Genomic DNA, 14399 nt, shown 5'->3' on the forward strand with positions numbered 1-14399 from the left:
CGTCATTAAGTAAACCTCTACTGACTAATACGATTTTAACATATTTTGTCAGCAGTAACATTTTCATTTGTCGTGCCATTCATCAATTTAATTAATTAAAAATTGTTTGTTTTGACGTTATTTGGAAATGTAAAAATTAAACACTAAACTAAGTATAGGTTAAAAATGTTCAATGTACATTTATAGCTATGGAAGAGCGGTACCAACTGATACGGGCTTGATAAGCTTAATTGGAGGTACGAGTACCATCCACTGTTAATGTAAAGTAAATGAATAATATATACTGAAATAAATATTTTTTTATTATTATTTTTATGATTACCAACAGAGACCATCTAGTAAAATTAATTAAGGCACTGACAAGTTCATATATTGATATGCGTTTTCATTATTTAAGTTAATCGATAAGATTTTCTATTACAAAAAGATGTTATATAATAAGCTCATTTTATTGGAAGGACAATAATTTTAATATTTGAAATCGATTAAATATTAAAGTCTTAATTTTTTAAAGTAATCAAATTTTTTTTAAAACAAGAAAATAAAAGATAACTGTCTCATTCTATTATTTTTCTACTGTATTATAATTACGACTGCTTGTAATCAACAAATACTTGAACAAAATATATTCTATTTAGAATCGATTAATTGAATGGAATACGCGTGTTTACGCGAATTCCATTCAATTAATCAATCGGTTTAGAGCGAGCGGAAAGAGGTTTCCATCACTAAATAGTTCTTGTGACGTCATAGTGGGTCCAAAAAAGAGTGGCACGCTTGGTTTTCAATTTTTCATACAAATTGATGTACTTGCGGCGTCTATCTAGATATAATATGTCTGTGGTTGTGCAGGACGAAAGATTGTATTGATATCGGCGACATTACCCCAAAGCAAAATGCTGTATGTCATTAGACTGTGAAAGTAGCTGAAGTAAACCGATCTAGCGGTTTCGACGTCTGAAAGTATCCGTATATTTTTAATCGCGTACACTGCAGAGCGGAGCGGTTTTGATAACGAGTATATCATCATCGCATCGAGTATATATAAATAGTTATATAACCAGAAATAGAGATGAAATAAGGTCCATCCATTCCTGACAACTCACATATACAATAACACTTTTAAATATCAACTCTCGTTTACGCTCAAATCAGAAAACTGAAATAGTACAACGTCAACAACTGACTTGTGTGTACGTCTCCGTGTATTCTAAAAATATTCTGTATTTATTGTAATAAAAAGATAATATCTTTAACAATGTTGACTGTTCCATTCAGTGGTGTGGGAAAAACAGCTAAACATCTATAACAAAACAAAGGGAATCACATTTCATGGGTAATTAAATATGTAATTTTCCTTAGAATAATAACGCATAGAATGATAGTTTCATATCAAACGAACAATTAAGGCAAAAATCAAATTCATGTAAGCTAGTTTTAGTAGTGGGTTAATTTTTGGTTTTAGTGAATATATATATAGAAATACAAGTTGAAACGCGTTACTTCCTTGTGGAATATGATGTTAGTATCTATTTTATGTCTGTCTGACGTATTTTACACTCATTTACCGCACATTTTGTCATTTTTAGCTAAAATTCTTGATCTGTTCGCGGTGCAAGTTGACCTTGAGCACTGAATGCCCGCCCGCTCGTGTGGGCCCATTGGGCGCGCTTAAATTTGCCTCACTTAGCGTGTGCGGACCCTAGTCCGCACACGCTAAGTGAGAAAGTAAGAAACCTATTTCTATGCGTTATTATTCTAAGTAATTTTCAAGCATTATAACAATGCTCAAGTTAAACTGGTCGAATTGTAATGAAACAATTTACGACACTCGTCGATTGTTTCGAATTCGGGCTGGCCAATCGGAGCGCAGTTGTTACAGTAATGATTTGGCAGAATAATTTTCAAACAAATTAAATGACATTTCGTGTATATTTCTGGTTATATACTCGATGAGCAGGACACAGTAAAGCTACACCTATTTTGTATAATGTTAGATTCTATACAACCTGTGTTTTAACAAATAAATGAATTATTTTGAAAAAGTATAATCAATGGTTTAATTGGCAACAGTGTGCCGGAAAGAAAAAAATAGAATATCAATTGGTCTGTGTTATGTTTAGTACATGGTCAAGGGCGCGTCAAGCAAGCTTGAATTTTAACTCTGCGCCGCCGTTTCAGTACAAGGTGCACATTGTGTATAATGATTATTACAATTTATTTTCCATTATGCATAGATGTAACTAACTGCATGTACCAGAAAATATTAAATTAATTATCATTGTATCGGATACCCAGCCACAAGTATTATTAATAATAATAGACATATATGTATGTATTACACCTAAGTATTACACCTTGAAAATAAACCATAATCGCTTACATACAAATACTTGAGCGCCATCTGTCGGAATCCTGTTCTGTTCGCAAACTCGACCGTATTCTGTTCGCAAAGTCAACAAGTAGTTTTCAATTTAGTTCCTTTAAAATGCACTAGATGACGCTAAAATAAACTAACTTCATTGGAGTGTAACCAATTACTGGCAAGATTAGACAAACCTGCACAAACCCTTGCCCTTGCTTTTACCTACATTGATTGAGGCAATAGCTATATAAAACATAGTTTAAATAGGTAAGGCCTGAATTTCGCACAGGCGGGCATTCCAGCAGGCTAGTTTCTTTCATGTTAGACCAAACAGATACTTTATATATTGGTTAAAATACAGAAAATAACATTACTAGATATTTCTAAAGGTAAACAAAAACACATTATACCACCAGGATACCTATTCTTTTTGGAGTATTTGAAACTGCGTTTATTAATTTAATTTATGGTTTAACTTTGCTCCACAAAATTGTGCTAAGTGCCTACATAAATAAAACAATATAGGTATGTAGGGTATGAAGAATGAGCGCTGGTTGACAACTTTATCAAGCTTACAAAATATGAAATTAAATTTTCTCTACATACGGACAACAGAAACGTCAATCATGGGCTTTGTCAGCTTTTGTAACTTATTTATTTAACTCTATATTTATTTAACGCATTGGAAGGCATAATAAATTTATTATTTTAGGAATATATTTTATTGAGAATCTGGTCTCGACTTGGGGACTTGTCAATTGTGACAAGTCGCCATTATTGTGTAAAATAATTCATACAAACATAACACAGAGCGCGCCTGTGCTGGTGCGCGGGGCGCGGGCAGTGGTGCGGGGACGCATGCGCGTAGGGGTCGACGTCACCAACCGCTTCGTCTTTGCCTCACGCCAGCAGTACACCGCCATAACCCCGGGCGAGAGCTTACTGGCTTGTGTTGTTTCAACTCATCTCTCAGAAACGCACATGAGATTAAAATCCCAAGATGCCCAGAAAGAAAGATCCTGAAGAGACTGATCCCTTGGGAAAATCCATCCACTTCCAAACGCGTCACGTCGTTTACAATATCTACACGTACTTAAAAAAACGCAAGTTGGACCCCAGTACGTATGAGCATATTAACGACATCAATTTAGTGAATACTATATCAGCCATGACCGGTTTGTCGAGAAGCAGTGTCAGCAGAACCATACGTAAAGGCAATAGTATGAAATTGGAATCCAGCCAAATCTGTTTCAGGCCACAAGAAGATAAGAAACATATTAGAAAAAAGAGAATCGCAGTAGATAAAACCACGGAAGGTACCATTAGAAGGAAAGTTATCCAATATTATAACTTGAAAAATGAAGTACCTAGTATTAGGAAATTGAACTCCATTCTCAAGGAAGAAAACATTCTCCAATGTTCCAACGAATATTTGAGACAGCTGCTACATAAATTGGGTTTTACGAATTCGGAAAAGCAGTCTGAAGTATTAACGGAACGTGAGGATTTGGTGGCTCGGCGACTAAGCTACTTACAAGCTATTAAACAGTATAGAGCTCAAAAGAAATCAATTTTTTTCTTTAATGACACGAGCTGCTGGGCTGACTACGAAGATACTCACTACAACATAAACACCTTGCCTATCTTCATAGTAGTTCATTTCAGTGGGTCTATTGGTTTCTCGGACTCACAGATAGTGAAAATGAAATGCAAACCTACAGATCAAGACGAAAGTTTCAAACATTTTGAGATATACGACTGGGTGAAGGATTCGGTTTTGCCAAAAATGCCTCCCGAGTCGGTTGTTGTAATGAATACTCCCAATAGTGAGCCTGGGGAATCTGAAGAAAAGCTATCAACGGCATCGACACGCGGTGATATGCAAGCTTGGCTGACGCGACACTTTATTCCTTTCAAGGCAACTGATACAAAAGAGAAACTTTATCAAAAAATCTTGGATCATAGAGAAAGAATGGAAACAAGCATTGAAAAATTATTAAAGGAACATTTTCACGAAGTTTTATATTTGCCAGGAAATATGCCCGATTTGAATCCGGCACTGCTAGTTTGGGACAATATGAAAGATTGTACGGGAAAAACTTTACCTAAGACGCTTTTCAGCCAATACCCGACAGAAAAATGGCATAATTGCTTCGAAGAAGTAAAAGAAAATGAGCAGGAGTATTACAGGCATGACATGAAAATGGATAGGACAGCTCCAGTATGTGATCTGCAGACCGTGCAAGAAATCAAAAAGGAAAAATTCGACGTTGAGGTCGAGTTTGTCCTTGATGATTTAATCAAATCTAAGAAGTCTGACACTAACAGTATGGACTGGAAAAATTAACAATTTGTAACGATTAAGTGAAATTAAACGTTCCTAAAACGTAATTCACCTAGATTTAATTTTTTCAATTAAAAAAATTATGTTACTATTACTGACTTTTTCTTATAGCAATTAATAAAAATTAAAATTCACACTTATTTTGATATGGTTTATCATTGATAAATGATAGGTAGTGAGTGATATACTATTATCTAATACACATTATCATTGTATGTCTAACCTGCGATAACTACACTTACGTGACGTCGCGGTGTAATTATCAACGGGAGTATAATAGATAATATTACACACATTGGAAAAATACTATTCAATTTTATATTTCGACTTTCCACCTATCTTGTGATACACGTAAGTAGGTACTTCCACAAAACTAACCTAACAAAAAATACATCTGAATACGTCAAAATAAGTCTTGAGATATAAAATACCGTGTACAGCACAGTTATCGCAGCCAAGCTGTCCGCGGTGTCAACCGACCGAATAGAAAAGGGCCCTGCATTGAAAACGTGTTGTGTAGCTGTCTCGCTCATACTCATAAGATACGTGTAATGCTGTTTTTTTTTCACACATATTAAAATGACATAGCCAACGTGTCTCGTTTATTTTGTTACCAATGTAATACTGAATATTTGTCTAGTCCATGTTGAATATTTCAATTGAAGTAAATATCATTGGTAAATAAATAATAAATAGTTCAAGTTCGTCTTCGACAGTAGCGCCAATAGGATTGCGATCGTGACGTTAATTATTATTGGTATTCCATACGTGTCACTGATATAATTTATATTTAGATATGGAAAAATTTAGGAACTTAATTAATATTTGTAACGTCTACGTAGGTATAGTTAGGTACCTACCTAACTATACCTACGTAGACGTTACAAATTATGTACCTACATATGAACTATCTAATTGATTGTCAACTTGCATAGGTAGTTAAAAGTGAAGCATGTCTACTTATGGTTCAATACAGCCATTATAGACGAGTCGTACAATTTTCTATTATTTTAGTTTTCCCTTGGATTACAATACAGTAGTTGCATGAGTTGCGTCATATTTCAACGATGCGGTGTAATTTTCAATGGGAGTATGGTAATTTTGTTATGTATTGGAATGCTGCTGTTCAATTTTGCATTTTCGATTTTATAATTAACCCAACTTAGTAGCAGCAGAGCTCTCTGTGACAGAGTTCGTCCAGGGAAGTACTGCCAGCTTACCTATTTCTGCCGCCAAGCAGTAATGTCTGCATCATTGTATTCAGGTTTTGAAGGGTAAGGGTCCTGGTGAAATTACAGGCACATGGGACTTGTCAACTTATGTCTCAGGGTGACGGGCGCAGGGACAGTGCCCCTCAGATCTTTGCGCTTTAAAGCTCTTGAGTGGTTGTATTTTAAGAAACTTATTTTCGTAGGTAACACAGACTTGAACGACATTAATGACTACTAAAATGGAATTTCGATTCAATATCGAACCGCCGAAGAACTTAGGGAGTGCACGAAGGGAGCCTCCCCGCACGACGCGACGTAACATTCCATTTTTGTAAGTACGTCTCAGGCCGTCTGGCGCGCTGGGTAACAACCGGCGAGTAGGTACTTCACGCCACTTTACGAAACCTTTCACCACGACACCGACGGCAAGCGTCAATGTACCGTCGACTAAGTTCGTAACCTTCGTACCTCCATTAATTGAGCCTTTGAGTAAGCACAAAAAACATATATAGGTACTATAGAAATAATTAAGACACCTTTACTTTCTAACTAAAGAAGAAATAAGTAGTAATACTAAAAAGAGGTATACAAATTATATTTTAAGCTATAAATTATCCGATGCGCTTGTAGAGTAAACAAGGGATGTCGTCCAAAAACGGATCTACGAGACTCAAAAGCCGACAGACGCGCCGATGCTGACGTACACCATCGCATCGATGCGATAAGAACCGAAGAGCCGCCGCAGTTTTTATTGCTTTTCTTTTTAGCATAGTTGTGCATTAGCGCACGTAAAATTTTGCGCTAGAACATTCTTCCCATAGACTTTAACCTTTGACCTCAATTATCTCACGCTTCATCTCTCCTCGTGGATTTTTTTGAAGCTAGTTTCCAAATTTCATGCATAACGGGTAAAGAACGAACGAATTCCGTTCATAATTATGTGCAATTTGAGTGGATGCCAAGAAGCTTCGCTCGCTTCGCTGCTCGCTGCGCTTCTATAATGAATCTTAAACAACAAGCGTAACGTTGGGTTTTGCTTGTGAAGATTGTTTCTAAACTTCTGCAATGTGGAATAGGTCTTAACGCCTATAACGAACAAAGTTCAAAACTGTTAATCATTGGAATTGTTATATAGCACTTTTTGATAAGATCTTGAAAATCAGAAATGTTCGGGCACGCTCGCGCTGCGCTATTTTATATAAGTCCAAGCTCCGTAAATTCGAAACGATGGATGAATCCGAATTCATTCGAGTTTTGCGGAAACGAGTGAATATTATTTTTATTGCTTATGTAACTGTACCTCCTGTAAAACGTCACTTCATATTATCGCCCCCATTATATGAATAACATTGACCTTTGTGTAGGCCAATGATGAATATAATAAAATAAGGATTTTTTTTATTGAATAGTAAAATACGATTACGACGTTATTGCTACTTATCCGATATTTGCAATGAAGAACATACTATAATTTAAATAAAGAATGTCATTGGTTAAACCGAATAATAATAATGGATAATTTAGTTCATTTTTATTATTTTTGCTGTGACAAAGTGATGAGCGTGAAAATGATAGTGCCCGTTTCTTGAGTTACTTTTTAAAAATGTTATAGCTCCATCGGTACGATGATTTCGTCAACGGCAAGATCAAGGTTAAGGATGACGCGCTTTTATTGCCCAGTACAATGTGTGGCATAGCATATTTATTTGCATCAGTTGACACTGCAATCGTCAATATTGGTGAAATATACAGTGTGTTTTTTAAATGGGACAATGTGGGGGAAATCTGAAACCATAGAAGATACCAGGAAACTGCCTTAGGAACCAATAAGTTTTTTTTGTGAAATCAATTTTGGCATAGTAAAGTTATTGGTCAAGCGTCCATTTTTTACTCCTTAACAATGAATAAAATTGATCAATCTTTTTTTAATGTTAATCGACTCAGATTTATGAAGGGATCATTTCAAAGTACGAAATAAATCGGGACAGCAGAAGATGATCAATTTCATAAAAAACATTTACATGTAAAATGGAAAAAAAATTTTTTTTTTTTAATGCTTATAGACTCAGTTTCTTACAAGGATGAAACAAAATGAATAAAATTTAATAAAATGTTTATCGTTTTGTATGAAAAAACTTTTTATTAAATTTGAGCAACTTCGGCTGTCCCGATTTTTTTCGTTCTATGCAATGAAATGAAATCTTCATGAAACTGAGTCGATTAACATTAAAAAAAGATTGATAAATTTTATTCATTTTTATGGAAAAAGCAGTCAGTTAATATTGATCCACAGTTTCTAAAGAGTGTAGTCAGTTAATAAAGATCAAAAATGCCGATGCTAAGGCAGCAGCAAGGAGTTTATTTTTGGAAGAACCTCTTCGATGAACTGCACAGCTGTACGCGACGATGTCGATTTGCCGCCATCCGTATTTTTGGTATTAGATTTTTTTTATCTCTCTCGTTGTTCTCGTTGTTGGACTTCAATTTTTGGGTGTTCTCACGGAGGCACGAACAAAGTCGCACGGTCGTATAATTTTGTAATATTGTATATTTCTTTATTTAATGTTTTACCTGTAATCTATATTTAATTCTAACAATTATAAATAGAAGTAGACTAATTAAATGTAAACGCAAAAACTGAGCTAATTCTGCTGTTCTCATAGTGTCACACTTGCCGCTCGTAAAAACGGATTATTAAAATCTCACGGTACCTATTATTTTATAAGGATTTTTTGGATATCAAAATAATCCTAATAAGTTGTTGCGTTCGTAATTGCCTTTGAGATTATATTATTAGCCAATTTGACTTAGCCATACGTAACGGGACCATACGTTTCACTTTAAGCGGGATAGTGCCGCTTTTAAACTTCGTGTCCCGCTGTCCCCAAAATGTTCCACTTTGGCAAAACAAGATACATGTAACAATATATTAAAAAAAAAATATCGCTAGAGTATGTATTTAGGATGAGTTGTTTTGTAAATTTTAATCATTAAACTTTTTTAGTTTTTTTTTTAATCATTAAATATTTCATAAACTTACACGTGTTTTATTTTTAGAACAATAATATATTTGCAGGCGCCCCGCTCAAAGGGAAAAACTAATGGCCACGTTAGTTATGTGATATTCGGTTAAACATTACGTTCTACCTAAGCAAAGGAATTTTGGACACTGTTTTTAAGCCCATGCATCACCAACGCCTTAAACCATTAGCGCCACGACATTGAAGGAGGATAAACGTGCAACATGATCCTGCGGTCCAACTGCGGTCATTAAGCGACCTCGAACATACGAGTAGGTTTATAATTCTCCAACTGCTTATACTTTTTACGATCTATGTAAATTTTGTGGATTATGTGTAAATCAGTACAGAAATAAAATTATATTTCTAGAAACAAACATTATCCATGTGTGTATAGTTAAAATTAAAAACAAATAAACTGATTGACAACAAAGCTCTAAAATTTTGTAGTTTTGTTGTCATCATTTTCGTGGCCACGTATATACGAAAATGATCAAACTTTCCACATAAATGATTATCTAGCATGTAATATACTTAGTTTACGGTACGAGACGTTCTCGTTTAGGCCCGATCTTACAGATCATCAAAATATTTTACTCTAGGCGTCACGAACCTAATAGGTCGAGTGACGCGGATACCGTTTGTTGATTATCATTAATAATTTATTCCGATAGATCTTCGGCATCCGTACGGGCACAAGGCGAATATGAGTTATACGAGTCAGCAGATTGGGATGAGATCCTTTACTCAATCGCATCTTATACAACAATTCTCCTACCCCTAAATGCCATTTGTGAGGGAGCAAGTTTGCTCAAAACGACCCCTTTGAGTCAGCTTAATCTCGAGTCTCCCGTCTCTTTAATAGCATGGCATAATGTCCAGATCTAGGCAATATACTGCAAACTCGTCGGTCAGTTCACAAAGAACAGATACCACAAAACATAATCCACCTATCGTCCTGCAAAGCTTGACACAGGGCAAGTCGATTGACACATGTCACAATGGGCTTACGTTGACAATCTAGCCCTATTCTCTTATAGTCACCTCGGATTTAAACGCAGACTACGTTTAAACTGAGAGTAGCTCAGATTACAATTTGTAATCTGAGGAGAGTAGTAAAAACTGTGTGTACCAAGACTGAGGAAAAATGCTTTTCCCAGGCTTGGGACACAAAGTAAACAATTTAAAGATAAATTTCAGAAGGTTTACGTAACGAAAAATTTTGTAATTAATAAATAATGTTTTTACCCTATTAACCTAAATGTGATCAGATTTTCAACCTGCATTTCTAACTAAATGTAATATCTAAAAGATTTAGACTATGGTGAATGTGGTTTAAGAAACCCAGAACGCCCTAAAGAACCTCGTCTGAAATGAATTCTCCTCTTTCTACCACTAAGTGTACATTATTTTAGATAGGTAATTTACTGTGTCGTTTTCGTGAACCGTGCCGTCATTTTCGTTGACACAGAAATTTAAAAGTTACACGTAGCGGAAAGTTACCATTGAATTTTAAAGTTTAAAATATTTATTTTACTTCCACTGTCCATTACTTTCATGTTAAGATATTCATTGTTTGAAAGGAAACAAAGCGCCACGAAAACGACTATAAAATCATTTTCATTGCACCTTTTACGATAATAAACTTCTATGTTAATTAAGATAAATAATAAATAATAAATAACGCACACACTCAACATAGCCCCGCACTAGGGAAACCCTGTGTCGCGGGTGCCATGGACACACACATAGACAATATAATAGATAGGAGTCAATACAGCCAAGTTCGACAATATTTTGGTCGCAACTTTGTTTGAGTCTGAAATCAAACTTCAAATTAGTTATCTAAGTACTTCTTTTGATTTTTTTTAAGAATAATAATACGAACATGACGCACACACTCAACATAGCCCTTCACTAGGAAGACCGTGTGTCGCGGGTGCCAGGGACATACACATAGACAACCACAAATTACACCCGACGACAAATAACGAGAGAAATAAATGTAGCCCATACAAATATTTCTCCTGGCCCGGGAAACGAACCTGGGACCTCTGCGTGGCAGTGGTAACCGTTCGGCAACGGAGGCAGTTACCCGGATATCGGATAACGCATGGCCGGGCCCTAACTAGTAGACATTAAACTGATTGGTATTTAATGGTTATTTATTAATTTTAAATCATTTTAATTAGTTATACAGAAAGCGAAGAGGCTCTATTCTACCTACTAATTAATATTCTTTGTTCAGTAACTACTATTATGTACCTACACATATACGTAACCACTGGTAAAGTATATCATTAAGGAAGGACAAGGCGTCGTCAGACTTTTTCAGGAAAGTTTTTTACGTGTTTCGTTCGTCTTTACTCAGGAATAGAGATGGGAAAAACTGCTTATATTTTCAAACGTTAAAACGTTGTGCTTTTTAAAAAGCGTGCTTTTTTTAAACACTTTTTAGTTCAAGATAACAAAATCGTTTAGAAAAAACATTTAAGCGCATATATTTTTTGTTGAAAAAAACTTGCAACGTTGTGTTGATAGCGAAAAGCAAAAGTAGACCACTAAAGGTTTTAAGATAGTAAGTTTATTTGTAAAACACGAGTTTTATTTTGATTAATAAAATTATTATTCACATTGATGAATTAATTTGTTTAGGAAACATAGATTGCGAGACTTGAAACATAAGCACGTTGTAAAAAATGAAATTGTTGAGTATTGAAGTGACGAACGCTCATGCTTAACTTGGAAGGCATGCTTATGTCCTTGTTTTAAAAAGGCAAACTTTTTTAAGTGCTTTTCGTTTAAATGCCCACCTCTACCCAGGAACGTGAAAGGGACAAAAATCAGACGCATTCATAAAGCTGTAATAATAATATTTATGTAGGTAGAAAGGTAGGTACGTAGATTACAAAAACCGACTGCGTCGTTGGGGTCGGGTGACGCGACGATCGATAAGAAGGGACTGGATGAGAACCAAATAATGGCTAAAGTTGTAATACTAAATGGACGTATAGAGTACTTAATTCATTATTCTATAATATTACATTACTACTAATATTGTAAAATTGTTAGTACTGTTGTTTGTTTCTGATAATGGGATAATTTCTTAAAACACTCAGGTGATGTCACGTAAGACAATAATTATGACTATGACTAAACGTGACTGACTATGGCGCAACGTGACTTTAATGCATTATTGACAAAATTTGGTTGACTGTTTCGAATTAGACTTTTTTCGTTATGAATAGTACGTATATATATAAGTATCTTTTTCTAGATTGCAAAATTTCTTGAGAAGGTAAGTTTACACCAAATACTATTTTGTCTAAATAAGTGATAAGTAGTAATTTTTAATTTTCTTAGTGATAAGTTCATAACATTATTAATATAAATTTATTGAATGGCAAAAATGACATATAAACAAGGCGTAACTAAATCTAAGATAAAAACTATAGACTAGAAAAATTAAATATAAGAGGTACCTATACATCACTTATCTAATTTTGTTAGTAAGGCCGCGTTCCCATTATATCGTAACGTTTTATTTATCGTTGGCCGACGCTAGGCGCGACGACAGGCAGTTGCCTTGTCGTTTGCACGACAGAATCGTTTGAAGCTGCGATTATCTTTCGTCACATTTTTATTGTAACGTTTTATTTATCGTCTGTCGACTGTCGTTAAACGATAACGTTACGACAATGTGGGGACGACGCACCCTTACAGCTTGGATGAAATAACAATTAAAACATAATCTTATCTACACCACAATGTTAGATAAGATAAATAGTGTGACAAATCGTGATTATGGTAAAACGTGACTGCAATACTGTCTCTAAAGAAAAAAAGAAAAAACCATGCGTGACTGCGCACGCTCAACGTGACCAGTATTTTATGTAAAGATAATTTGTACGACGTTACGTGAGTTTTTGATATGCGTTGTCATTTTTGGATATCGTTAGGTTTAATTGCTATATCTTATCTTGTTTTCTCATATGGGCTAATGGCAACTAAGTTCAGGTTGGCGAGAATTTAATAATTGCATGCAAAGTGTTTTTTATTATGAAAGATATTGTAACGCCCAATTAAAAAAAAATACGTAAGTTATAAAAATGTTTATTTAATTTGATAATTACAAATATTTCACTATAAACACCGTGAGCTTGAACGTGTCAGTACTTACTTTGTTCACTGCTTAAGTCATTTATTTATCTTGTCTTGTATCGTTCGTTTGGATAAGTAGGTTATGCTCCCAAAGACTATAACTGCATAACAGTGGGCCAGCTCAAACCGCTGGACGGGAAGGTATTAAATTTATATATGTATACTTTACGCTATTGTAATTGAAATAGAACATAAATTTCAATGGTTTGTGCTATTTCTCTATGCGGTATTGAAGAACACGCTAGAGTATACCGTAGTGGAAGGAGCGGTATGCGACGAAATCTGGCGTCGGAACCCGCCTAGTAGGGGTAGCGGCAAATGGGAGGGAGCGGACGCTGCGGCACGCTTGCATACGCTCGCGGTTTTGCAGTACCGGTTCGATACCATAATTTTGATTTCCGGTACTGGGCTCAACTCGGAACCAGTACTACCGGTAGACAAGAGAATCAAAACTTCCACGATTTGGGACCGCAGGTTGCACAGGTGCAGGTTAACGTTTGTTACCTGCACATAAGCGATAATTTTGTCTCGCTTGCACATTTATATTATATTACATCTCTTTCTACCAAATGACACAATTGTGCGATGATGTTTTCACAAGTGCAAATTTCGAGTACTTTACTATCTTTTTTTTCTATCAATTGGTTATAATATATGGTTGTTTTAGTTAATGAAATATTATAACTACATGGTTTTTTTTGATATCCGTTATCATTTTTATTTTTAAATAAATTAAAAATTAATTTAATTATTACATAAAATTACAAATAATATTTTAAATATTAATTTTCCTTCAATTTTATACTTTATATCAATTTCGGTGTCGTGGAAATTTTTCGATACAAAAGCACATTCAAGCAGAGTTGTAAGTTGAGAAGCATGCGATTGTCCGACTTCTGATTATAAAACATAAGTCAAACGACGCACGCGATGCTACCGGATGTACCGGGTATAATCGCGAAACCGGGACTGACTGCACCTCGCCATTATTTCTATTTCCCGGTATTTTCGGAACCGGCAACTCCCGGGAATTAGTACATCCCTTACAATTAGAGTAAGGGATGTTGCTCATCAGTGTGGATGGCGAGAATAAGATTCTCTTTGATGCTCTTCCTCACCGTCCAATGGTTTGCGCTGGTCCTATAGCAGCAATTTACTTGGTTATTCGTTTATGCAGTCGAGGGCTGACTACTTGCATGACACTATCACATGTTGCTAGTATGATATAATACTCACTCACATAGGTACGTAGGCTAGCTAGAGCAAAGTAACGTCACTTTTAATTTAAACTTATTGAC

The sequence above is a fragment of the Hyposmocoma kahamanoa genome, unplaced genomic scaffold (genome assembly GCF_003589595.1).
Source record: "Hyposmocoma kahamanoa isolate Upper Pololo Valley unplaced genomic scaffold, ASM358959v1 101, whole genome shotgun sequence".
Lineage (NCBI taxonomy): Eukaryota > Metazoa > Arthropoda > Insecta > Lepidoptera > Cosmopterigidae > Hyposmocoma > Hyposmocoma kahamanoa.